Source organism: Carassius carassius, chromosome 8 (assembly GCF_963082965.1).
Source record: "Carassius carassius chromosome 8, fCarCar2.1, whole genome shotgun sequence".
Lineage (NCBI taxonomy): Eukaryota > Metazoa > Chordata > Actinopteri > Cypriniformes > Cyprinidae > Carassius > Carassius carassius.
The window spans coordinates 3,247,073-3,272,933 of NC_081762.1; the positions used below are offsets into that span (position 1 = coordinate 3,247,073).

General features: G+C 35.8%; 1 protein-coding gene and 2 long non-coding RNA genes across 3 annotated transcripts in view; all 3 read left to right on the forward strand.

Annotated features, from left to right (window-relative positions):
• LOC132144983 (E3 ubiquitin-protein ligase znrf2-like) overlaps positions 1-14,385 on the forward strand; it is a 47,535-nt gene extending 33,150 nt beyond the window's left edge. Inside the window, exon 5 of the mRNA XM_059555624.1 lies at positions 13,760-14,385. The gene's annotated coding sequence lies outside the window, so the exon portion shown is untranslated. The remainder of the gene's footprint in view (positions 1-13,759) is intronic.
• On the forward strand, positions 4,588-10,405 carry LOC132144614 (uncharacterized). Its single transcript, XR_009434361.1, has 4 exons — positions 4,588-4,689; positions 5,114-5,365; positions 5,495-5,559; positions 10,149-10,405. It is a non-coding gene; the product is annotated as an uncharacterized LOC132144614 (long non-coding RNA).
• On the forward strand, positions 12,726-13,676 carry LOC132144615 (uncharacterized). Its single transcript, XR_009434362.1, has 3 exons — positions 12,726-13,155; positions 13,425-13,530; positions 13,619-13,676. It is a non-coding gene; the product is annotated as an uncharacterized LOC132144615 (long non-coding RNA).
• Positions 14,386-25,861: the final 11,476 nt, after the last annotated feature.

Here is a 25,861-nt window from a genome sequence, read left to right on the forward strand (position 1 = left end):
TTATTTCTCTTAAAGGCACAGGTTGTAGGACCTGCAACTATAGGGCACTACCAAAACAATAACAATCTCGTGGTTTGATGACGCTAAGAAGGAGCGTGGAATGATGGGATTTGTTGTCTTCTACCCAACCGCTGACGGCCATCAATCAGACTGAAAGATAAATCATGGATTTAACGCGAGTTCAACGATTTGCGCGAGTAGATTACATACAAAGTCAATGCAAAGACGCGATCAGACTATGGATCAGACACATCCTCGCGCAGCTCTAGAGACGCGATGCAAATTAACCTGGACAAATAATGCTCTTACTCGTAAATCTCAAATTGATTTTTGGCTCCTTTCTACTAATGCAGTTCAATTTGTTTTGGATACTTTGATTACTTATGCACCTTTATCAGATCATAAATTAATCTTAATTTCTTTAATTGGCAATACAAATAGTTGTAAAAAAAATTGTGGTTATTGGAAATGTAATAATAAGCTACTCTCAGATGCAAAATTTGTAGATTGTGTTAAAAAAACTGCTTCTATTCTGGACGATGAATCTATGAGCCATATCCAAAGATGGGAATTTTTTTAATTTAAAGTTAGACAACTGGCAATGCGTCGAGGTAAAGAACTAAAAAGGGTTAAATCTCAAAGATGTCAAGTTCTTTTTGATGATCTTGAAAAGTTATTGTCTAAAGAAAATCTTAGCACAGAAGATCTGATTTGTGAAATGAAATAGATGATCTTTACCTTGATTTAGCCAAAGGTGCCTTTGTAAGATCCAAGGGGTTAATTGGTTGGAAATGCGAGAGAAAAATACGAGCTATTTCTTTTCTTTAGAAGAAAGAAACTCTGTAACGGCTTTAAAAATCGATGGTAATATTAACAAAAACCCTCTGAAATAAATAATTATGTATATTATTTTTTAAATAAATTATATAGTTCAAATTATAATGTAAATTATGTGAATTCCTTACTTCAAAAAATTGAAAATTACATTCCAGTAATTTCAAATGAGTTTTAAAAGGTTTGTGAAAAGGACCTTACTGTAACCAAACTAACGCAATGCAGTCTATGAAGAAAGGCAAATCCCCTGGCTCAGATGGCATAACTATTGAATTTAATGCACACTTTTGGGAAACTATCAAGAGACCACTACTTAGAATGTACAACGATTGTATTATTAATGAAGTGCCACGAGAGCCCCTCCTTAGAACAGTATTTGGAAATCCATGCTATGGTAAGTGTGCACGTGAAGTCTTTACACACTTTCTGAAATCCACAATGTGGTAAGTTCGCACGCTAGTATTCCGCGTTCTTTCTAAAATCCTATATGGTGAGGGCTTCGCGCGGTTGCTTCGTGCCCTTTCTTGAGTTGGTAAAAGCCCCGTTCATCTTGGGCACCACTCCACGTATATATCCTTGGATACCTATATAAACAGGGTGTTACAGGAACTGTTGAGACAGCTCCTTCAGCAAGATTATGCGTAAGCTAGCGTTAGCCCCTGTGTTCATCATCTAATGCATTCTCATCCCACAACTCCTTGCCGTCAACTGGGAAATACCGGGAAATACACATAAATACATACAGCCAGACGGAGGTCCAGTGACCTAAGCATAGAATTTCAGTCAAAATTTCATTTCAGTCAAGAAAACGAATTACCCCGAGGAGGAAATTGTTTTTTGAATGATTTGATAGAAAATATTAATTGGAAAAAGCATGGCTCTTACAAATTGTGTATCCCCAACAAGGTGAAAGAACTACACTCAAGAATTTTGCATAATATATATCCCACTAACGAAATCATATCTAAATTTGGTAATGTTAATTTGAATTGTGATTTCTGTAAAAGCAGTACTGAGACAATTGATCATCTTTTCTTTAATTGCTCCCTTGTTAAACAATTTTGGTTGGCATTGTCCAAACTCCTTGTTTCAAAACTAAAATTAGATATTGATTTTGTTTTGAGAGATGTAATTTGTTATTTTTCAAATTTTAATCATAAAATAGAATATATTGGAAACATATTTATTTTATAGGCAAAATATGTTATTCATAAATGCAAATTTGCTGTAAGAGTACCCAAATGAAATAATTTTCTGTGTGACTGCAACTACTTAACTAAGATACTGAAAATAATTAACAACAAAAAAAGTGTCGAACTTTTGAAACTGTATGATATTTTGTTGAATGAAATGTAATTTGATTTAATACCCCTTTTTTCTTTCTTCATTGTTTTTAATACTTAGTGTATTTACTGTCTTCCTTCTTTCTTTTTTCTTTCGTCATCCACCATCATTTCATTGTTGTAATTGTTCAACTGTTTCTGTATGTTATTTGATTGTTCATCAGCAAAAAAAAAAAAAAACCTTTTTCTACGGGTCCATAACGTAAGATACAAGGTAATGGAGCCCTTTATACATTTTCGTTTTTTCTTTAGAAATAATTAATGGACAAATGGAGTCTTTAAATGCCTCAGATGTAAAGTTATTCGCTGTCAAAGTGACGCCAAAATGAATGAACAAATGTTCCGGGTAATTTCGGTAGAAACACGGCATTTATCATGAGTGTCCTTGGGGTGAGAAGATCTAGGTTGTGTACGGTACCTTTTTTGCGCATAATTATTTTTTTATATTTATACATTATATACACATTTATAATGTGTATAAAAATAATTGTATTTATAATGATCATTTTTGCCTTGCCCTGCCACCACCATCCTTTCTCCTCGCAGTACACCACTTGATATTTTGAGACAATAAATATATATTTATTTATGTAAAAAATTATATAAAAGTAGAAAAGGAATATGATGAATGATAACATTATGTTTCTTAGAACTTGAAACATTAGCTTTATATGTGAATTTTAAAAGATTTCTGCTTTTCATCATCTTGGATATCATCATTTTACTCCATGGTGCTAGCACTATTTATTTACTGTATTCATCAAGTTGTACAAATAGCAGGACAACTAATATTTTATGCAAACCTAATTAAAGCATGTGAAACATTTAGCTATTTTCTTATGAGTATCACTTAACATTAGCACTGCAACAGTGCAATATATAACAAACAACAACAAAACTGCCACTCCGAATGGATGAAGGTAAATATTATACCGTATAAATGAGCATGTATATAAATGCATATCCATTTTTCTAAAAGTTAAGAAAGATGAACCTCTTTGATAATATCAGCTAAACAGTCAAGAAGCTTTTAAAGTGTTAAACACAAATGGGCTTGAACAGTATTTCACACAGTGATTATTATTTATTTTTATCTCCAGATGTTTATTGTAAAATGATTGTCACTATTAATAAAAATAAACACTAGAAATACATTCATGAATACTATATATTTTTTAATTAATTAACAATTAAATATTAGGCATGTAATTGTAATGACAGCTTTTGTTTTAACAAATTATTATTATTATGGTAATGTGAAGAGTCCTTAAAAATACTTTCATAAAAATAAATAAAGAATCTTACTTTTCGTTGATTTGGTTATAACGTTTCGTTGATCTCTGAACAGTTGTCTGACTGTGATGTGCTGCTTTCTGACGAAAGCAGGATGTGTGAAGAGGATGTGCATGTGTATTTATATCAGTCTGATGTATTTCCCCTCCCTCTCACCTGAGATTACAGTGAACCAACACTCATGACATGCAAATATGCAAATGAAGCGGTTTCCTGTAAATGGTGACTGTTCTTGTAAGTCAGTGCACCAGGGCTTCTTCTCTATTACAAAAACATTATTGTTATGTTCTACTCTGCTCTGTCAGATGGTAAAGAAATTTCTTAATGGATCCTTCTGTCACAAACATGTCTGGCAAACAGGACATAACTTCAATAAATGTCTTGTTACAAACTTATTTTAAATAATATAGTCCTCATTTAATACATTATATTCAGAAGCACATATTTTACTCCAAATGGAAAATCTACACTGCAGTCAGGGTTCAGTCTTCATCTCACAAGACATAAATTAAATTAAATGATGTCTGAAGTTTCAAAGAATGATTTAGACTATGAATTTCCAATCCACGAGCCTTGTATTATGTAACATAAAATTGTTTAGTGAACCATTAATGATAATGAAAATATACCGTTGTTACAAAAAGTTTTAAGCTTTAATGTGCATGCCAATGGAAAACAGATCATTGTGAGACAACTGGTGAAGGAACAATTGATCATCGGATGATCATTGTTTTCTCTCTGGCAGATCACCATCTATGTACTTACTATAAAAAACAAATCTGTAATCTACTGTTCCAGATTCATAAACATTATTGTTACTGTTATATATTGTTAAGACTTGATATTTAATTTTTCTTTTCTTTTTTTCAGTTCTCATGTCATACATGTACCAGGAGCACCTTTAAAAACACACACAACTTCCTCCTGTGTTTGCGCACACCTGGCGAATAAAGCTAATTCTGATTCTGAAGATAAATTCAAAAAAGTTTGTGAGAATATCCCAAAGTGCAATTCTTACACTCTAAAAAACTCTTGGGTTGAGACCGCTGGGTAGGACTTTGAGTTGTTTTAATTGGTCTCGATTTTAACCCAGCGGGGCTGGGTTGGGAAAGCGGACGTGAAGGAGAGCATGCACGTCACGTTAAGATCGTACGTCTCCAGTGCGAGCAGCCGCCATTTTCTCAGCGTGAAAGAAGCAAGAAGCGAGTGAAAGACTATGGTAAGTAAAAATTCAAAATGTAAAGTTATTGTTTATTGTTTACCCGGTTGTATGAAAGGCGGAAACAAAGGAGCTTAACGTTATATTTTTTTTTTAAACGGACGGGGTTTTCGCCTCAGACACAGAGGTCTTAACGGCCTCATTTAACGTTACTGAACGAAAGAAGTACTTTTAATATAACGTCCGTGAATGTCTTGTGTCATATTTACATAAGATTTTACATTATCGCACTTTTTGAGGTGTTAATAGACGGTTATGGTCACGGTTACTCTCATGTTAATTTGTTATCTTATGTTTCGCGGTTAAACTGAATGTATGTTAGTCTCCTAAAGGAAACGGCATTGTGTAGTAAAGACTAGCATAATTATTTTGAGGCTGTTGAAGTGGTAATTGGTAAAATTATGTTTTGCATTTAATATTTCAGACTTGTTGAGCTTGTGTCTTCATCGTGTCAGCGCCGAGAGTTAAAGACACAGAAGCTGTTTGTGTGAGAGTCACACACTGTGTGAGGAGGAGGATGATGTGTTCTTCTGAAGAGAGGGACAGACGGTTTAGGGCGAGTAAACTTCAGAATTCCATCAAGTTATCTTTATTTTTACTAAGACTAAAATAATGTTTGTTTTGTAGATGTTAAAAGCCAGAGACATGGGAGATCATCATTCTTTTGAGTTTTTATGTAAGTTATTTTAAGAAAATAAATGTTTCTGTTGTGTCTCCTGTCGGTTTACTTCACATTTTGATGCAACAACAGTGTAATTGCGTGCTCATTTCATTAAAACCATTGATGTCTGTGTTGTTCAGTGAGAACTCAAACCAACTTTGGAGTTGTCTGATTTGGAGAGTCATCATTCTTTTTCTTCCCTCTTAAAAGTAAAGTTCACACTAAAAATCATTTAATTGCCCTCATGTCATTCCAAACCTATAAAACTTTTTTCTGTCTTTACAACACAAATGAATACATTTTTAATTTTCTCACAATTTTGTTAATCCATTTATAGTCTAGACCAGCGGTCCCCAACCCCCGGGCCACGGACCGGTACCGCACAAGAAAGAATAAATAACTTACATTAAAGCTGCAGTCGATAACTTTTGGCGCTCGCGTCTGGTGCAAGAACATTGTAGCCGGAACTACTTCTCTCTGTTTACATCTATAGCGAGTCACGCAGGTACTGTGCTACTCTGCAGCGTTGCCGACCCCAACCAGACTAAAATAGTCCGAATATTAACACTTAATATAGGTGTATCGTAAGGACTTAGCATAAGACAAAAATACTGTTTGGAAAATGGATTCATGATGTACTCGCTCATTATATATATATATATATATATATATATATATATATATATATATATATTTTTTTTTTACATTTTCAACACAAAACACTTAGGCACAGCTCTGGCAACCCGTAACCTGTGTTTTTCCAACCTTAAACCCGTGAAAGTACACTCGAACGGCAGTCAAATCCGTGACTTCCCACCCGTGAACTCGTACTAGATCGATGTACTCCGAGTTCCGACGTCACACAGCATGCGAAACAACGATGGCAGCCCCTACGAATAATATTGCATACGGATGCAGTGTTTATGCAAGCGGTACACGTTGAAAAATAGATTTTAGGAAAGTGTAACGTTGCAATTAAATGAATTATCTAGCTACAATTTCTTGCGCTCAGGAAGTTTGGCATAACTTGCCTGGAATGGTACAAAGTCGTTAGTCGTGGTTTTAAATCGTGACTTATGGGCTCAAAAACCTGCCTGGAACTCATTTTTTTCTAGCATTATTTTTAAGGCATGTTTAAACACCATAGCGACCAGAGTCAGTGAGCGTTAGGTTAGGGGCAGAGAAAATTTGTTTGCGCGATATTACAAGGACGCTGCTAATAAAGTTGTATACGAATACACAGTGGATTCATGTTTATTATTATATTTACAATATAACACAGTTTTTATGCCAGTCGTATAAATTTTTTGTTGTTGTATTTATCCGTCATACCTTAAAGCCTGGTCAGTGAAAATATATGGAAGCAGATCAGTCTCAAATATAATTCACGCAAACATGATTCACACATGCGTAGACAATTTTACATGCATGAAACCTAATTCACGTACACACAAAAAATATCCACGTGCGTGAAAAAAAAAATATATTCACAAAAAGCAATTCACATGCGCAAAATAAAATTATATACTTGTAAAATACATTTCACAAATGCAAAACACAATTCGTAGATATACAACTGTGCACAAAAACCTTTGAATGTTTAAAATGTATGAGTGTATCCTTGCATTTGAATGTGCAAATCGTCATTCACGTACGAATCGCCTTAGATATGTGTGTGTGTGTGTTTTTGAGACTTTCCTGGCAGCATAACACTCGTAACACAGAGCAGTCGTACTCTTTAGCCAATCAGATTTAAGCTTATCAATCGACCAATCAGTATCACGTGAGGGCGGGCCTACCTGCATGTTACTTCATCAGCTTTCGACCAGTTCATGGCTGAGCAGAGGTAAGTGCAGTTAATCGTTCATTTCTGTGTTAACTGAAGTTAAAGAGTTCGAGATCAGTTGAAGCAATAGTTTATGAACTATTAACTGATGTAAGCAAGTGTTGTTGTAATCAGATGTCCCATATCGTGTCAAAAATGAAGAAGAATGATGCTTGTTTTGTTGTATTTTAGCTGAAGGTACAGACAGCTCTCACAGCTACAATCACGCTAATGATTGCAAAACAATCATCTGTGGTCAATACCCATCGAGATTGTTCTTTAAATAGTGAATAGACCTATTTTAATGAGCAGCCAGTGTTTTTTTTTGCCATTTGTGTATGATGTTAAATTATTATTAACACTTGTTTCCCTGCATTTTTCAGGATTACTCACCTTTGGTGTGACATCTGGATAGCAGTCACGAACATCTTATAATTCATGTTGTTTCTTTATATTCTCTTTTATACTTTTTTTTGTATTTATGTCTTAATTGGTAACACTTTATTAAAAAGTTTCATTAGTTAACATGAACTAACAATGAACTGCACGTGAACAGCCTTTATTATTTTTTGTTAATGTTAACCTTTACTAATACTTCATTAAAAGCTTGTTAACATTAGTAAATGCACTGTAAACCAACACTGAACAGCTGTATTTTTACCTAACGTTAACCAAGATTAACAAACACAGCAACAAATGTATTGCTCATGGTTATTTAATACATGAACTAATGTTAACTAGCTATTGTACCTTATTGTAGACTGTTACCAATATATTCAACATTAATTTCCTTATGCTGTATTGTAATGTCAAGGTTTTTAAATAAGGTTTTTATTGTCATCTTAAGGTCTCACAGGACAATATTGTGAAGCATTCATTTTACTTTGCCTAGTAAAATAGGCAAATCTGATTTTATGCTTATAAGACAAAGGTACTTATCATAGAGAGGCAATTAAGATTATGCGACTAAGATTACTCAGTAAACTCTATTCAAATACCATCACTTAATTTCCCACATCCTCTGTCTGCACCTCTTGTACTATAGGGTTTTAGTACTTTAAATATCAGGACACAATCTTATATGTCCTAACAGAGAGGTCTACTGATGACCGGACTGAACACAATTAATTTTTTAACTTTTCACTTGATGTATTGCAATTATATTTATATACTTTAAAAGCAAAGTACACTCTGAATGGATCTCACAACTCCTGAAGAGACGTATATTTCTCTGTACTGAATATTGTGCTTCACAGTTTAGACTGTCAGTTCATGATCATATGTAACAGGAACATTAATCATGATCAAGTCATTTTATATATTTTATTCCCAAATGATTCGGAAACTTTCAAATTAATAAAACGTGTACAAATTGAACTATGTCTGAATCTTTTAATTCTTACAAGAACATTTAATAATGCATGCATAGCAAGGCTTTATTCCTAAAGCGTGTACATATAGTCCGCAGGAGACAAATTAATACAGTAACAATGCATCACTTTCTACCACTTGTTGAAACAACTGTCAAAATGGATTGCTTGCAACATGACTTTTTATAAAGAATTACAGTAGAAATGGTAAGATCACAGTACTGGTTGTCTGCATCTTCATATATCATCTGTCTTGGAAATCTGAAACAATAAAACTACATAATATATGCAGATCAAAACATGTCTCCTATATGCACGTCATTACATACATTATCATCAGTTGAATGTGTGGTGGACAGGACATGAAAATCCATCAGTACTAAAAATAAATGTTTATATTCACATGTCGACTAAACAGCAGTTAAACTATTGCTTCAACTGATCTCTAACTTCTAAACAGAAATGAACGATTAACTGCACTTACCTCTGCTCAGCCATGAACTGGTCGAAAGCTGATGAAGTAACATGCAGGTAGGCCCGCCCTCACGTGATACTGATTGGTCGATTGATAAGCTTAAATCTGATTGGCTAAAGAGTACGACTGCTCTGTGTTACGAGTGTTATGCTGCCAGGAAAGTCTCAAAAACATACACACACACATATCTAAGGCGATTCGTACGTGAATGACGATTTGCACATTCAAATGCAAGGATACACTCATACATTTTAAACATTCAAAGGTTTTTGTGCACAGTTGTATATCTACGAATTGTGTTTTGCATTTGTGAAATGTATTTTACGAGTATATAATTTTATTTTGCGCATGTGAATTGCTTTTTGTGAATATATATTTTTTTCACGCACGTGGATATTTTTTGTGTGTACGTGAATTAGGTTTCATGCATGTAAAATTGTCTACGCATGTGTGAATCATGTTTGCGTGAATTATATTTGAGACTAATCTGCTTCCATAAAAATATTGTCTGACATTAAACCGGTCCTTGGCGCTAAAAAGGTTGGGGACCGCTGGTCTAGACAATCTGTTTTGCCTCATAAATACAGAGTTATTGTAGAAGTAATTCATTCCGATATTTATATATGAATAAATCTTAAATATATGATAGCAAACATGTATGTTCAAAATAAAATACTGGTCTCCCAGACTAGCAATGGAGGACACAAATTAAGAGAATATTAAATATATTCATTTGTTTTCCAAAAATGAGCAGAGTTTGTGTGGGTCTGGAACAATATGTGGAGAGTAAATTATGACCATTTGTATTATTTGGTGAATTAACCCTTAGAAGAGCAGCCCTCCACGTACATGAACATTTGTGATGTGAATGTCATGTCTGTTTTAATGTTTCAGTAAAGTACCTTTCTGAAACAATATATTTATTCAAACAATATGACATGACCTCACACTAGTGCTGCCATTATAGCCTTCTGGAGCGCTGTGATAGACAGAGACATTAAACAACCACACACAGTGTTGAAACTTTAACACAGATTATTTACCTATGCTTACAGATGTGAATACACCTCTATCTGAAAATGGATAGTTTAATTAAATGTTTTATTTTTTCAAATGTGTTTCTCTTAGGCCACTGATGAAGAGCAGGTGGTGACTGGATGAATGCTGGTCAAAGAAGAGAACATCCTTTCCTCTAAACTGATGCAGCAGTGGTTTTAAATGAGGACACTGCCCTGGATGATGTAGAAGATGTCACATGCTGTGCTGAAGGGGCTTCTTCATGACTACAGCAATTATGCTGAAGAGATCATGAAAGTTGACCGTGATGCATGATCTGTATTCATGGACTATGAAACAAACTGTAAGTGTATAATTTGTGAAAACAATGTTAAATGCTTGTTCTGTGTTGTTTAGTAGAAGAGTTTACACTCTGTCATTCATACACATGCTCACATTCTTTCACACACACGTCTGTTAAATGTTATAATATCAGTGTTAATGTTGTGGTTTATTTGTGTACTGTCATGCTAGAATAGTTGGTAAAGAACCTAACTAATTGTACATTTATTGTATAAGTGTTTTCGTATATTTTTATACAATATATACAATTGAACAAAGTCCAGTTTGATCTTAAGTTATATTCAACAAATGTTAAATGCTTTATTTATGGACTCTGTAGCTGTTAATGCCATCCTCTTCTGCATTTCTTCTTACACGTTACTTTTTTAACTTTCTCTTTTTTTTAATAAATATTTTCCTTTTGATAATTATTATTTGTGTGCAAAAGTGATATTTAAAAAGAACAAGATTTGTAGGTTTAATGCCTAGCTCAATTTGGGTTCATTTTAACGTAGCAATGCATTGTTTCCCACATCCTTAGACTCGATCGGTGGCGGTACTCCACAAGTTAATTTTCTGCCAGCAGGAGGCGCTACGAGTTGGAGAGGGAGGGGTTTTCCGGTAACGGCTGCAAAGCAGCGCGGAGCTCACAAAGCTGCCTTATCAAGCACATGAGAAATGAAATCGATCATTTTCTAAATACAGTAGGTTTCCTTCTGAAATACAGTGATAAAAAACACCCGCTCTGGTTTTTCAATGTAGTCATTTTAAACCATAAAAAAGCAACCCAGCAGTCTGGGTTAAACGTTATAACCCAACTGATTGGGTTAAAATAACCCAGCGTTGGGTTGTTTTCCACCCAGCAGTTTTTAGAGTGCACATTTTCAAATATATATTTTGAACAATAGTTGACTTGCCACTATTTATAAATGCTCTTCTTGCATCAACACTTGAAGTTGGCCTGTTCTGAAAAGTGTTTATCTTATTGTATGGTAGTTCTTACTGAAGACTTGCTGATCAACTCAATTAAAATCATCTCAGCAATCCACTATTTGTGTTGCATTTTCCATGCAGGAGTTCAGCACTTTAAATTGTTTTTTTTTGTTTTGTTTAAATGCAACATGTATTTTAAATGGTTATTCTGTTATGAATGCTGTCAAAAATTAGCAATTATCAACGGAAACTTACAAATGAAACACGAGGTCCCTGTTTGAATTGATTTTGTAGAATTGTTAAAGAATTTAGAATTTAGTTACTACTCCCTTCATGCATAATAATAATAACAACTGACTTATTGATTAGACATCTTAGCTTTGGGGAATATAAGACAAGTTTATTTAAAAAAAAAAAAAGATTTGAAGATTCTTAGATGTTTCCTGTGAATGCAAAATTTTTCTAAACGTTATTCTTGGTAACAATAAAATATCTGTTACAAAGAACATTTTTCTTAATTTGTCATCTGATCTGATTTGCAATGACATTTTTGTATATGCCATATTAAATATACAAGAGTGTTTTTCTTGGCTAGCAGTGATCCTTAAGCAACCTTTGTTGTCATAACTCAAGCACATGTTTCATTTTGACCTTTAACCTCCTGTCAGATAAAGTTCCCTTTGTTTCCACTGGGCCACAAACACATAAACGCACAAGGCTCGGTCTTATAGAATGACTTCCTGTAAAAGCGTTTATGTCTGTAATCAGTCTGGAGATGTTTCCATGTGTCCGAAGGCTCCTCCCCATCAATACACAGCTGACCTAGCCTTTTTTATTTTTTATATTTACTTCCTGTTAATGTTTAGCAGTACAGACTGACACTGATAATTACAGGTGTGTGTGTAACCAAGCAACTGCAAGAATTTATACTCTGTCTAATTAATAACATTTGCCCAGTTTAACTAGTTAGTGATTGATGGGTCAGTGCATTGGTAGTTGTGAATGTCTTCTCTGTTATTAAATGTGAATGTGCAAAGAACAGGAAACATGTTCAACACACCAGGTAAACTAACTAGTAAGACTCTGCTGAGAATCTCAGTGCAAAAACGACTTGATTTCAATGTAAACATACTTTTGTTTGGTGTTCAGTTTTTAATATCTATGCACATTATAAAAGCATTATAATTAATATGCTTTCAGCTTAATGCTCAGTATTGTACTCTGTTGCATATCATGCATATTTTTTTCGAAATTGTGTGTTTAATGCACAGAATAAATAAAAGTCTGTTTCAGTGATTTATTTCAGCTTGTTGGATAAAATATGCCTAATATATGCTACTAAAATTTTAATAATTCTATTTCCTGTATGTGTTCTATTTATTCAAGCAGATCTGTGAATGTCTAGAGGTTTATGTGTTATCATTATGAACTTTACAGCCATATAATGAACTTTACTTAAAATGAAACAAACCTGCTTTATAATCATTCATCCATGTGCAGCATGACCACGTGCTGTCAATTTTATGCTTTATATTTTGTTCATATTTTGATAACCTGATAATGTACATTACAGTAAATAGACTCACAGACGAGATTACAACATTTCCAAGATTGCTCTTTTTATTGCCTTGTAATCATATAATTGCTGTTTACGGACAGGAACTGTGCGATTTATTGCTCAAGTGACCTACATCATGAATACAAGACAAATAAATGCTACAAAAATATATTTCAACATGATTTTTGTCTCTTCTGTTTGTTTCAGCTGGATTTGACTGTCCCGCCTGCTCAAAGTTTGTCTGTTCAGATGAAATAGAAGATCATTTGATCATGTGTTTCTCCAAACCCAGACTCAATTATAACGGTGAGAACAACCTTCACTATCACACTCTCTCTATCGGCCCAATTAGATCACTTACTGTTCCTGCAATCTTGAGCTCTCAAACAGAAATTAAGCTACTTAAAAATATCCGAAATAACAAAAAAACTTTAATTTATTTCATATTGGACATGCAAATTAATTTCTGTCCTCCACTGTTTATTTTAATGTTGATTTGCCCTCAGTGTCATCAGCTGCTGCTCTGAGCTTCTCTGATGCTGACAGTGATGTTGTGATGGTTTCTCTTTCTGTAGATGATGTTTTGTCCCGGGACTCTGGCGAGTGTTCGATATGTCTGGATGGCATGGTTCAGGGGGACACCATCGCTCGACTGCCCTGTCTCTGTGTCTACCACAAAGGGTACGAGAAACATTCACTAACACAGTCATAAACACACACGCATACCTGCTGTCATCTGTGGAAATCATCTCATCTTCTGCTCCTCCAGGTGTATTGATGAATGGTTTGAAGTCAACAGGTCATGTCCAGAACATCCCACAGATTAAAACAGGTCAGATGTTAGATTTTTTTTCTACAAACAGTGTGGAGTCAAAATTAACCAATAATTGATTTTTTTTTCTATCAGCAGATATTTCCAGTTAAGAAGACCAGCAGAGAAGGGCTCAGCTAATGTTTTCTCCAGTATCTTACTCGCTTTGACACTACGTAGATGATAAATCCGTCATCATCCGAGACCTATATGGACTAATACCTGCAGTGTCAAATCTAAATGAAATCATGCATATACTTTGCACAGTTCTGTTAACAAACCTGAAGACTGTTTATCAGTAATCTAGCTGCCATCTTTACTCACGGAGCTCTTTAGAGATCAGATAAAGGACTGAAGTATCACTGCTTCATTGGTTAGGGGGTAACATATCAGTAGTTTCATGATCCATAACCACAACATGACTTTCTGTTGAACTGTTTTTAACCACAGTAAGAGTTGTGTAGAGCAGACATGAATGTAGAGGATGATGACCGACAGAATGTGAGTAAAGGACGAACATGAAGGACCTAATCAAAGGTATTTTCTGTACACTTAGATTTTTGAAATTTTATTTAAAATAGATGAACCAGTTGTGAATGATTTTGATAAATGCTGTTAATTATTTTCCCCAGTGAGCTGCTGTGTATATAACAGGTGCTATTTACAAACTATATATGTAATTATAATTTATATATAAATAAATTCAAAGGGCTCTGGAATGTAAAGGCGTGTCATTTTCTACTTTGTTTCTGAATGACCATTACTCTGTCCAACAACATTAGGTGTTTCTATGCTATTTATTTGTATTGTGTGAATGTGTGTTTTTATATACCAAACTATGCAAAAGTCTTAGGCCACTAACATTTCCGCCAACAAAAATGGTTGTAATCCAGTTATTTCTAACTTTGCTGTAGTGTTTTATCAGGAAATATCAGTTTACATTTTCAAAAGATTATAGAACGATACAAATAATTGCAAAGCAACTTTACAGAAAATTAAGTTTCTACAATATCAGTATAATCAAACAGATGATGAACACTATTTACAGCAATTATTATATGATGCAGTCACACATGTAGCAATAATTATTAGTTCTGTTTGTTGATTCCGGGTTAGCATCATCTGGGGTCCTCTGAGGGTCAGCATCATCTCTTCTCGGGTGTTCTGGATCCAGACTGGAGCTTGTGTAAATCCTAGTTACGCAAAACAAAGAAATAAATAGAGACATCATTAGCATAGTTGCTGTTCTAACCAAGTAAAATTTATTTGTTTAACCCAAACTAAAGCATAATCATGCGCATTTGAAGATTTTGAGATGCATTACTTGAATGCTTGGCCAAAGAGATGTGTTTTTAATCTACGTAGATTTAAACGGAGAGAGTGTGTCTGAACCCCTAACATTATCAGGAAGGCTATTCCAGAGTTTGGGAGCCAAATGTGAAAAAGCTCTACCTCCTTTAGTGGACTTTGCTATCCTAGGAACTACCAAAAGTCCAGCGTTTTGTGACCTTAGGGAGCGTGATGGATTGTAGCGTGGTAGAAGGCTAGTTAGGTATGCAGGAGCGAGGACATTTAGGGTCTTATAGGTAAGTAATGATAATTTGTAACTGATACGGAACTTAATAGGTAGCCAGTGCAGAGACTGTAAAATTGGGGTAATATGATCATATTTTCTTGACCTGGTAAGGACTCTAGCTGCTGCATTTTGGACTACCTGTAGCTTGTTTATTGAAGAAGCAGGACAACCACCTAGAAGTCCATTACAATAGTCCAGTCTAGAGGTCATGAATGCATGAACTAGCTTTTCTGCATCAGAAACAGACAACATGTTTCGTAGCTTGGCAGTGTTTCTAAGATGGAAGAATGCAGTTTTTGTAACATGGGAAATATGGTTTTCAAAAGAAAAGTTGCTGTCTTATATAACACGCAGTTTTTGACTGCAGAGGAAGTAACAGTACATCCGTCTAGTTGCAAATTGTAGTCTACTAGATTCTGTGAACAGTTTTTTTGTTCAATAATTAATATCTCTGTCTTATCCGAATTTAATAAGAGAAAATTATTGGTCATCCATTCTTTTAAATTTTTAACACACTCTGTTTGCTTAGAAAATTTAGAAGTTTCATCTGGTCTTGTTAAGATATAAAGTTGAGTATCATCAGCATAACAGTGGAAACTAATCCCGTATTTTCAAATAATATTACCAAGGGGCAACATGTATATTGAAAATAGCAGAGGACCTAGGACAGATCCTTGTGGCACTCCATATTTTGATGAGATGACTCCCCATAAAGACAAACAACGAGGTAGTTGTCAGACAGGTATGATCTAATCCATCTTAGAGTCTGCCCTTCAATACCTGTATAGTTTTGTAATCGATCCATGAGAATTGTCAGCCTGTGTGATCCTTGTTAACAATTAGTGAATATGCATATAAGCAGCCTTTTAGTTAACAGAGTAGAATAATCATGGCTGATAATAAGGCATGTAAACATAAAATAAAATCAAACTGGATGCAATAACAGCTGTTAGGCACTTCTTGCCCAACTTGTTAATATTGTGAAATATTCTTAGAGCAAAAATGCACACCCATTATTTTTAAGATTTTCTCCTAAATCGGCATGAGCTACTTTTAGTCTTAAAATGTTTTGCGAATACAGGCCCCAAATCTCTGTGTGGAGCACTGGCTGACTCCCTGTGCAAACAAAAATATCATTGGATGGTTAATGGCAAAAGTAATGTTATTAACTGGAGGTGACTATAAGCTAGTGATGATTAAAAAAATTTTTAATTTTAATTAAAAGTTAATAGTTTATTTGTCTTAGGTCAGTTTCTTGGTATTTATTTATACACTATAAACATGTTTAATAAGATTTTAATTCTGTTTATTGTAAGTATGAAGTATTTTAGCTTTGTTTTATTTCAAAACAATACAATATTTTGCTTTAATAATTGACTACATTTATTTGTACCCTCATAATGTGATTATAATGAGGCAAAATTCTGGTTAAACCTTACCTCATGTAAACAATACTGATGTTAAGCCCATATTCATAGTAAATAAGAGACAGCGTGAAGAATGTGAATGCAGTCTAGGCAACCCTGTTTGAAGCATTGCTATGACATTTCAGTGTTTATCACAGCAGCGAATAACAATCCCAAATAACGCTTGTTGGTTATATTTGACATATAATTCAAATAGTTAATTTTAGTTATTCTAACATGGATACTGCTGTAATGTCACACATTTGACTGTCTGTGTTTTACTTTCAGATTTAATTGTTATCCTGACCTTCTTTGGATCAGCTGATGGTGAATAAAGAGACACTGCAGGCTTTTCACATTCACATTGTCTCAGATATTTACCCTCAAAACATGTTCTTCATTGTCACTTATGATTATTATGAAACAAGTCAGTCACATATGTTTATGGCCTATAGAGAATGGAAAGGTGATGTTCCTGCACGATGTCTTTTGGAAATTCAGGACACTGGAGCAGCTACAGTAGAGACAGAGTAGTGAATACAGGCATTTAATACTCTTAAATGTTTATGCTACTTCAATTCAGAACGCGTTGGAATTAAATTAAGAACAACCTTCACTATAACACATCTTTCTATCCAATGAAATCATTGGCCTGTTTCTACAATTTTGTTCTTTCAGACAGAGTTGAAGGTACTGAAAAAATAACCAAAAGCTTGAATATAACAGTTTATTTCATGACTAGCTATTGGCTCCACTGACAAACTGTTTCTTTTCTGGGATTGTAATGCTGATTTGCTGTTGTTGTATAACAGTGCCCTCATGTTTCATGTACATGATGTTTTGTCCCGGGACTCTGGTGAGTGTTTGGTAGGATCACAGAAACTGTTAAGGGCGGCAGTGGCTCAGTGGTTCATGTAGGTTGTCTACAAACCGGAAGGTTGGTGGTTCGATCCCCGGCTCCACCTGACCAAGTGTCAAGGTGTCCTTGAGCAAGACACCTAATCCCAGCTGCTCCCGACAAGCTGGATGGCGCCTTGAATGGCAGACAACGCAGTCCGTGTGTGAATGTGTGTGTGATGGGTGAATGTGAGGCAAAATTGTAAAGCGCTTTGGATGGCCATGTGGTCTGTTGAAAGCGCTATATAAATGCAGTCCATAAGCTTAAGCTTCTTTTTTTTTATACCTGTTCATTTAGATACATAGATAAATGTTACTATTAATGTTATTCTTTTTCATTAGTTAATTCATGGTGAAATTAGAAACCATGCTTTAATTTCAGAATGTTTTAGTCCTATTAGTAATACATAATTCCAAAGTTTACATTTTAGAAACAAGTGACTAAAATAATCAACCCCACAGTAATAAATTAGTTGACTGTAAATGTCAAAGATTAAAGTCACTCGTGGGACATTTTTCATTTATGAATAAAATAAATAGAGCAACTTATTTGGGGATAAATATTTAATCACAAATGTGTATATGGAAACATGACATGACATAATAGGCAAAAGCAACTAGGGATTTGAGCAGGTGTCTACACACTGTTCTAATTTATTTGTGCCATATGATACACTCTTAGAAAAAAGGGTTCGTTGGGGTTCTATATAGAACCATAGGATTCTTTACTCAACTCCAAAGAAAGAAAAAGAAAAGAAAAAGTGAAGTGACATTCAGCCAAGTATGGTGACCCATACTCAGAATTTGTGCTCTGTATTTAACCCATCCGAAATGCACACACACAGAGCAGTGAACACACACACACTGTGAGCACACACCCGGAGCAGTGGGCAGCCATTTATGCTGCGGCGCCCGGGGAGCAGTTGGGGGTTCGATGCCTTGCTCAAGGGCACCTAAGTCGTGGTATTGAAGGTGGAGAGAGAACTGTACATGCACTCCCCCCACCCACAATTCCTGCCGGCCCGGGACTCGAACTCACAACCTTTCGATTGGGAGTCCGACTCACTAACCATTAGGCCACGACTTCCCCTTTTATGCTAAAAAGGTTCTATAATGACAAGAAAGAACCCTTTTTGCTCCAAACTGACTCAAATGATTCGCGAACCCGCTCCGAACTCCCGAACTGATTCAAATGATTCGCGAACCCGCTCCAAAGTCCCGAACTTATTCAAATGATTCGCGGTCCCCAAACTGACTCAAATGATTCGTGATCCCACTCCGAGCTCCCGAACAGACTCAAATAATTCGCGAAACCACTCCGAACTCCCTGACTCAAATGAATCACGCTCCGAACTGCCAAACTGACTCAAATGATTCATGCTCCGAATCTCCAAACTGACTCAAATGATTCGCGAACCCGCTTTGAACTCCCGAACTGACTTAAATGATTCGCGAACCCTCTCCGAACTCCCGAAATGATTCAAATGATTCACGCTCCCAACTCCTGAACTGACTCAAATGATTCGCGAACCCTCTCCGAACTCCCGAAATGATTCAAATGATTCACGCTCCCAACTCCTGAACTGACTCAAATGATTTGCGAACCCGCTCCAAACTCCCAAACTGGTTCAAATGAATCACGCTCTGAACTCCCAAACTGACTCAAATGATTCAATCCGAAGTTCCCATTCAAATCAAATGACACAGCCAGTGCTATTGGCTTAGTTGTCTAATTTCATAACATTTACTGAAATGAAGGTACGAAAAGTATGTTGTTAACAAATACAATATCAATATTTCCATTCCGAACTGCTTTCCACGTCGAAACATCCACGAACATAACCAGGTGAGCAGATCACTCGCTCACTATTTGATTGCTCTAGTCTTTATCCACTCATCATCATCATCCACCAATCAGAACACACGAGAACTCTTTGACCACAGCTGCTGTGCTTCAAAAGCTCTTGCAGCAGCTCAACACTGGTTTTCTCTGAGGTGGTCGGATCACATCAGATTGTGGTTAATCTTGCAGATCATGACTTCTATCTACTCTTCCTCTCCCTGTAGTTTGGTAATATAAAGATTCCTCCTTTGAACTCCCACCTCTTCTGTGGGTTTTATTGTTCTGGGTCTGAATTTGGGCTCCTGGGGTCTCAAAAAAGAACATTTTCAATCTCCAAGGTGAACTTTATGATAATACACTCTTAGAAAAAAGGGTTCATTGGGGTTCTATATAGAACCATAGGATTCTTTACTCAACTCCAAAGAACCGTTTATGCTAAAAAGGTTCTATAATGACAAGAAAGAACCCTTTGGCACAAAGGTTCTTTAGGCTATTATTCATTCATATATTACATTATTCTGCAACATTTTGTATTTGTAATTAAATTATTGTTTGTAGTAACTTAATATCACATTTTAATCAAGCTGATTTTTGGAGAAAAACTGAAATGGCACTCTTCGTGTGATACTGATTAACTACATAAAATGATATAAATATATACATTCTCTAACCCCCATATCTTCAATTTTGTGATCATTCACATGCATCCATAAATGCATTTGAATACACCGAATAATGCAGTGAAAGAACGCACTCAAAATGCACACGCGCCACGCGCACTTTGACTTCCTGTAACTTTACATTAGCCTAGATGTGTGCACTTTTTAGGCACGATTTGTTTAGTTTTTGAGTATACTTGATACTGTTAAAAGGCACATCATTAAAACAAAAAATATGAGTTCACATATCACACCTAAACAAGCGTGGAAAACGTAATTAGAACTAGCTACTAAATTAGTTAAAAAGGACTTTCCATATACAGCAATGAATCGCGAACCCCAAACTGACTCAAATGATTCGTGAACCTGCTCCAAACCTCCAAACTGACTCAAATGATTCGCGAACCAGCTCCGAACTCCCGAATTGACTCAAATGATTCACGATCCGAATTTCCAACCTGACTCAAATGATTCGCGAACCCGCTACGAACTCCCGAACTGATTCATATGATTCGCGATCCCCAAACTGACTCAAATGATTCGCGAACCCGCTTTGAACTCCCGAACTGACTCAAATGATTCGCGAACCCGATTTGAACTCCCGAACTCACTAAAATGATTCGCGAACCCGCTACGAACTCCCGGACTGATTCAAATGATTCGCTAACCCGATCCAAACTCCCGAACTGATTCAAATGATTCGCTAACCCGCTCTGAACTCCTGAACTGACTCAAATGATTCGCGAACCCGCTCCGAACTCCCAAACTGACTCAAATGATTCGCGAACCCACTCCGAACTCCCAAACTGAGTCAAATGATTCGCAAACCCGCTCCGAACTCCCAAACTGACTCAAATGAATCACGCTCTGAATTCCCAAACTGACTCAAATGATTCACAATCCGAAGTTCTCATTCAAATCAAATGACACCGCCAGAGCTACTATTGGCTTAGTTCTCTAATTTCATAACATTTACTGAAATTAAGGTACGAAAAGTATGTTGTCTTGTTAACAAATAAAATATCAATATTTCCGTTCCGAACTGCTTTCCACGTTGAAACATCCACGAACATAACCAGGTGAGCAGATCACTCGCTCATTATTTGATTGCTCTAGTCTTTATTCACTCATCATCATCATCCACCAATCAGAACACACGAGAACTCTTTGACCACAGCTGCTGTGCTTCAAAAGCTCTTGCAGCAGCTCAACACTGGTTTTCTTTGAGGTGGTCAGATCACATCAGATTGTGCTTAAACACATCAACTCTGGGGACCCACCGGTGGGTCCAATATTGCATATGCCTAATTCTCAAAAAATCAAAATAACAGCTCAAGTGGTTAATCTTGCAGATCATGACATATCTAACTCTTCCTCTCCCTGCAGTTTGGTAATATAAAGATTCCTCCTTTGAACTCCCACTTCTTCTGTGGGTTTTATTTTCTGGGTCTGAATTTGGGTTCCTGGGGTCTCAAAAAAGAAACATTTTCAATCTCCATGGTGAACATTATGACAACACTCTCTTAGAAAAAGGGTTAATTGGGGTTCTATATAGAACCATAGGGTTCTTTACTCAACTCCAAAGAACATTTTATGCTAAAAAGGTTCTATAATGACAAGAAAGAACCCTTGGCAGAAAGGTTCTTTAGGCTATTATTTATTCATATATTACATTATTCTGCAACCTTTTTTTATTTGTAATTAAATTATTGTTTGTAGTAACATAATATTACATTTTAATCATGCTGATTTTTGGAGAAAAACTGAAATGGCACTCTTCGTGTGATACTGATTTACTACATAAAATGATATAAATATATAGATTTTCTAACCCCCATATCTTCAATTCTGTGATCATTCACATGCATTCATAAATGCATTTGAATACACCGAATAATGCAGTGAAAGAACGCACTCAAAATGCACACGTGCCACTCACGCTAGTATGACTTCATCATGTAATTTTACATAAGCCTAGATGCGTGCACTTTTTAGGCACGATTTGTTTAGTTTTTGAATATACTTGTTTCTGTTAAAAGTAGAGCTGAAACAACGAATAGATTTAATCGATTAAAATCGATTATTAAAATAGTTCTCAACTAATTTAGTCATCGATTCGTTGCTAAATAACTTTTATTTGCCATAAGCGGCTCATTTCGTGCATATTTCAAATCTGCAGTGACCAAAGTGTGGCAGTAATGAGCCACCGGAGGATTTACTCAGCCAGTACAACAGGAGAAGTAGCGAATAGCCAATAGCTGGCCTCGTTTTATGTCACGTGCTTCCCGAACAGCGTCTCTGCAGCATTCAGCGTGATGTGGGAGACTGGGAGTACTTTAATTTGAGCCTTCATAAAAGAAGATTAACCTGTAAACTCTGCACTACTGAACTGTTTAAGGGGCCGTTCACATATCGCATCTTTTGCGCGCTCATGTTCATTATTTCCAATGTAGGCTCACAGTATGCGCGCTCATAATGGAAGCGACGCGGTCGCGACGCGCCCGTTTTTCCAGGCGCGTCCGCACCACATCGAGTTAAAAACATTTCAACTTTTCAGAATGCCCCAAGCGCACCGCGGGTCATGTGACAAGAACTAACCAATCAGCTTCATTCTTTCCCGTAACAACGTTTAAAGCTCAGCCAAGATGAAGGAACAGCTGATCATAGCTGTATATGGATTTCCATTTTAAAAATAAATTTAGTAGCAGAGCTACTGCAAGCGATTTTTAGAGCTGCAAATCCATTTATCCTTTGCTGAAATTTCCGCGTCTTCTTGGAGAGAGCACGTCATGGTTGCTTAGCAAAGGCAGACGCCTCAGGGAGGCTTCTGCCTGAGCGCTTTGGAAAGGAGGAGAAAGTGGTGCGCCTAGCGTTTTACACGCGTTTTTTAGGCGCGATATGTGAACGGCCCCTAAGACTTTCATTTGTGCAGATTCTCCAGTACAATGTTGTTTGCAAATGTTTAGTCATAAAAGCTGATAACATTGCTTTTTAACAGTTAACATTTAAAGCTTTACAAACATGTTCTGTGATCAGTTTGTCGTTTACCAGTTCAAAATTCAGTCGTGCAGCCTAATTATGACTGAATGAGAGAGGTAAATCAGAAGAGTTCAACAAAAGGATTACTAACACAATAAAACAACTCCAGGTATATTTTTGATGAGGATATGACAATGCAAAATGGTTAAAATCTCTTAAAAATCTATGCTGAATGATAAAGACCCTTTATTAATAATTTACTTGGGGGGAAAAATGGAAAAAACTAAAATATAAGTACATAAACCGATTAATCGTAAAATTAATCGACAGATTAATCGATTATCAAAATAATCGTTAGTTGCAGCCCAAGTTAAAAGACACATCCCCTTACTAGTCACCCCCTTTTTTGGCATGGAGACAGAAATGACATACCCAAAATAAAAAGGTTTCTGCTCATGATTCTTTCTGACTAGATACATAATCAACCTTTGTTCACAAAGCTGACAGTTCAAAGTTTACTGTTCAGTAATCAGAATCACTCAGACTGTTACGATAGTAGAGATATATAAGCTCAAACATAAAAACAAAAATAAAAATATTAAAAACATATTTTTTAAATGTATTTAAAAATTGTTGATGTAGGATATGAGTTTGAAAACACAGTGTAGCTAAAGCCACAGTCTTCCAAAACTTCATAAAAAAATTCATAATGGAATCTGTAAAACTGTGAATTTTATGAAATATTTTCTAAGGCCATGTCATGTGTGTTTTTAGAGAAGGCTAATCAGATTGATTTATGGCACTTGTCATCTCTGTAAGATCTCACATGTAAACACTCATATGTGCTCTGACTGTGTTTTTGTCTGTGACAACTCCCCCATTCATTATTCTATTGTTCGCACCAAACGAGTCTTTCACACCTCCGCCAGGTATGACACATTATCCGCATTATTCTTTTATCATTATTCTATTGTTTTTATTCCACCTTTATCAGCCTTTGTTGTGGTTTTTCAGGCTTTACAAAGACACAAAGCAGCGATCTCACTTCAGTCTCTGTTTGCATTTAGCCCTTATTTATCAAAAGTCTTACTATAAAAATACAACAAAACATTTTCTTACGACCTCACGTGAATTATTGTGACAAAAATGCATTATGAAGAAGAAATGCACCTGCTATTAGTAGCATTAGAGCTAACGTTAGCATCAAGATACATAAGACAATTTATGAAATTATTAGTACACTTTTACTCAAAACTTACTTTAAAGCCCGATCGAGTGTTTATAATAACTTCCTTTAGCATCAGGGGTGGAATTTGGTCGTGTACTGTTGTAAAAATGTGCTATTTATAGCCTGTTACATCGCTGCACAAGTTAGCATTTCAGATGTACATTTTCGATTTTTTTATAAAAACGCCCCAGATCTCAAGAAAATGTAATACCAAGCTTTACTATCGTAATCGCTGGTTTATTATTCGGATATTTCGTGTGTACAGAGGTGTTTCCGTGTTGTTGTGAGCAGATAACTTACCAGGAAGTGTACAGGAAGCATGTGACACGATGTGGCGGTGTCCGGTTATGACACTCTAAGGTTGACAAGGAGAAGGACCAATCGGAGTCTGACTGACACACACACGAGCTCCCAGCTCTGCACACACACACACACACACAGAGATCGCTGGGAGAGGCTGTTTATTATCAGATCGCGTAAATCAGTGGAAAATAAATAGAAATGACGATTCTGTCTGAAGAAATATTAAGTAAACATAAGTAAATATATCCATATATCCCCGCTGATATGCATCTTTGGTCTATAAATCCTTATTGACGCTGTTCAGTGAGTCTATGTGAACACAAATAAAGCGCTGCAGACGTGACTGAATATGAATGAGTGGTGAATTTCTATTCAAAATGTGGCATAATACGGATTTATTATTTTGCACTCCTGACATAAATTACTAAATAACTGTCACTGCAACAATGTTTTATCAAAATATTGGTCAAATATCGAAGCTAGAGTCTTTAAACTTTCAATTGATGCACAGTTTGTCCAGATCAAGTAAGAGAGTGATGTTTAACGTGCTGTGAAAGTGAAACAATAATAAACTGGGGCCGTCGGCGATGTTTGCACGTAAAGGGGTTAAAACAAAAAATACGAGTTCACATATTACGCCTAAACACGCGTGGAAAACGTAATTAGAACTAGCTACTAAATTAGTTAAAAATGCCTATCCATATACAGCTATGACTGACTAAAATGATTCGCGAACCCGCTTTCAGAGGTGGAAAGTAGCTAACGAATTACATTTACTCGCATTACTGTAATTGAGTAGCTTTTTTGTGTACTAATACTTTTTAAAGTAATTTTTTAAATCTGTAATTTTACTTTTACTTAAGTATATTTTGTTTTAAGTATTGTACTTCGCTACATTTTAAAACACATTAATTACTGAGTAAAAAAATACAAATAAAAAAATTAATCGCTCCCTGGAAACTACGGCAGAAAATAATGGGCAGGAGGGCAAACTGGCGCTAAAATCACAAGAAAGATGCAGACGGACAAAACAGGCGTTAGTGTTGCAGACACAGCTGAAAACGAAACCCCGTCATATTCTGAAGTTTAACTCGAAGGAAATGAAGTGAACCCCTGGCCATATGTATGCTCTATTATGCAGTGTAAGCTGTACTTGCCTAGGACGACCAAACTAGCAGCTTATAAAATCTCGACAACACATCAACCCTTCGCAAGAATGTAGACGTAAGCTAAATAATTGCATCGTTGCATTGGTGGTTAAAATGAAGCTTTGACATTTTAGCAAGAGGTTTTGCACAAATTAGCCAAAA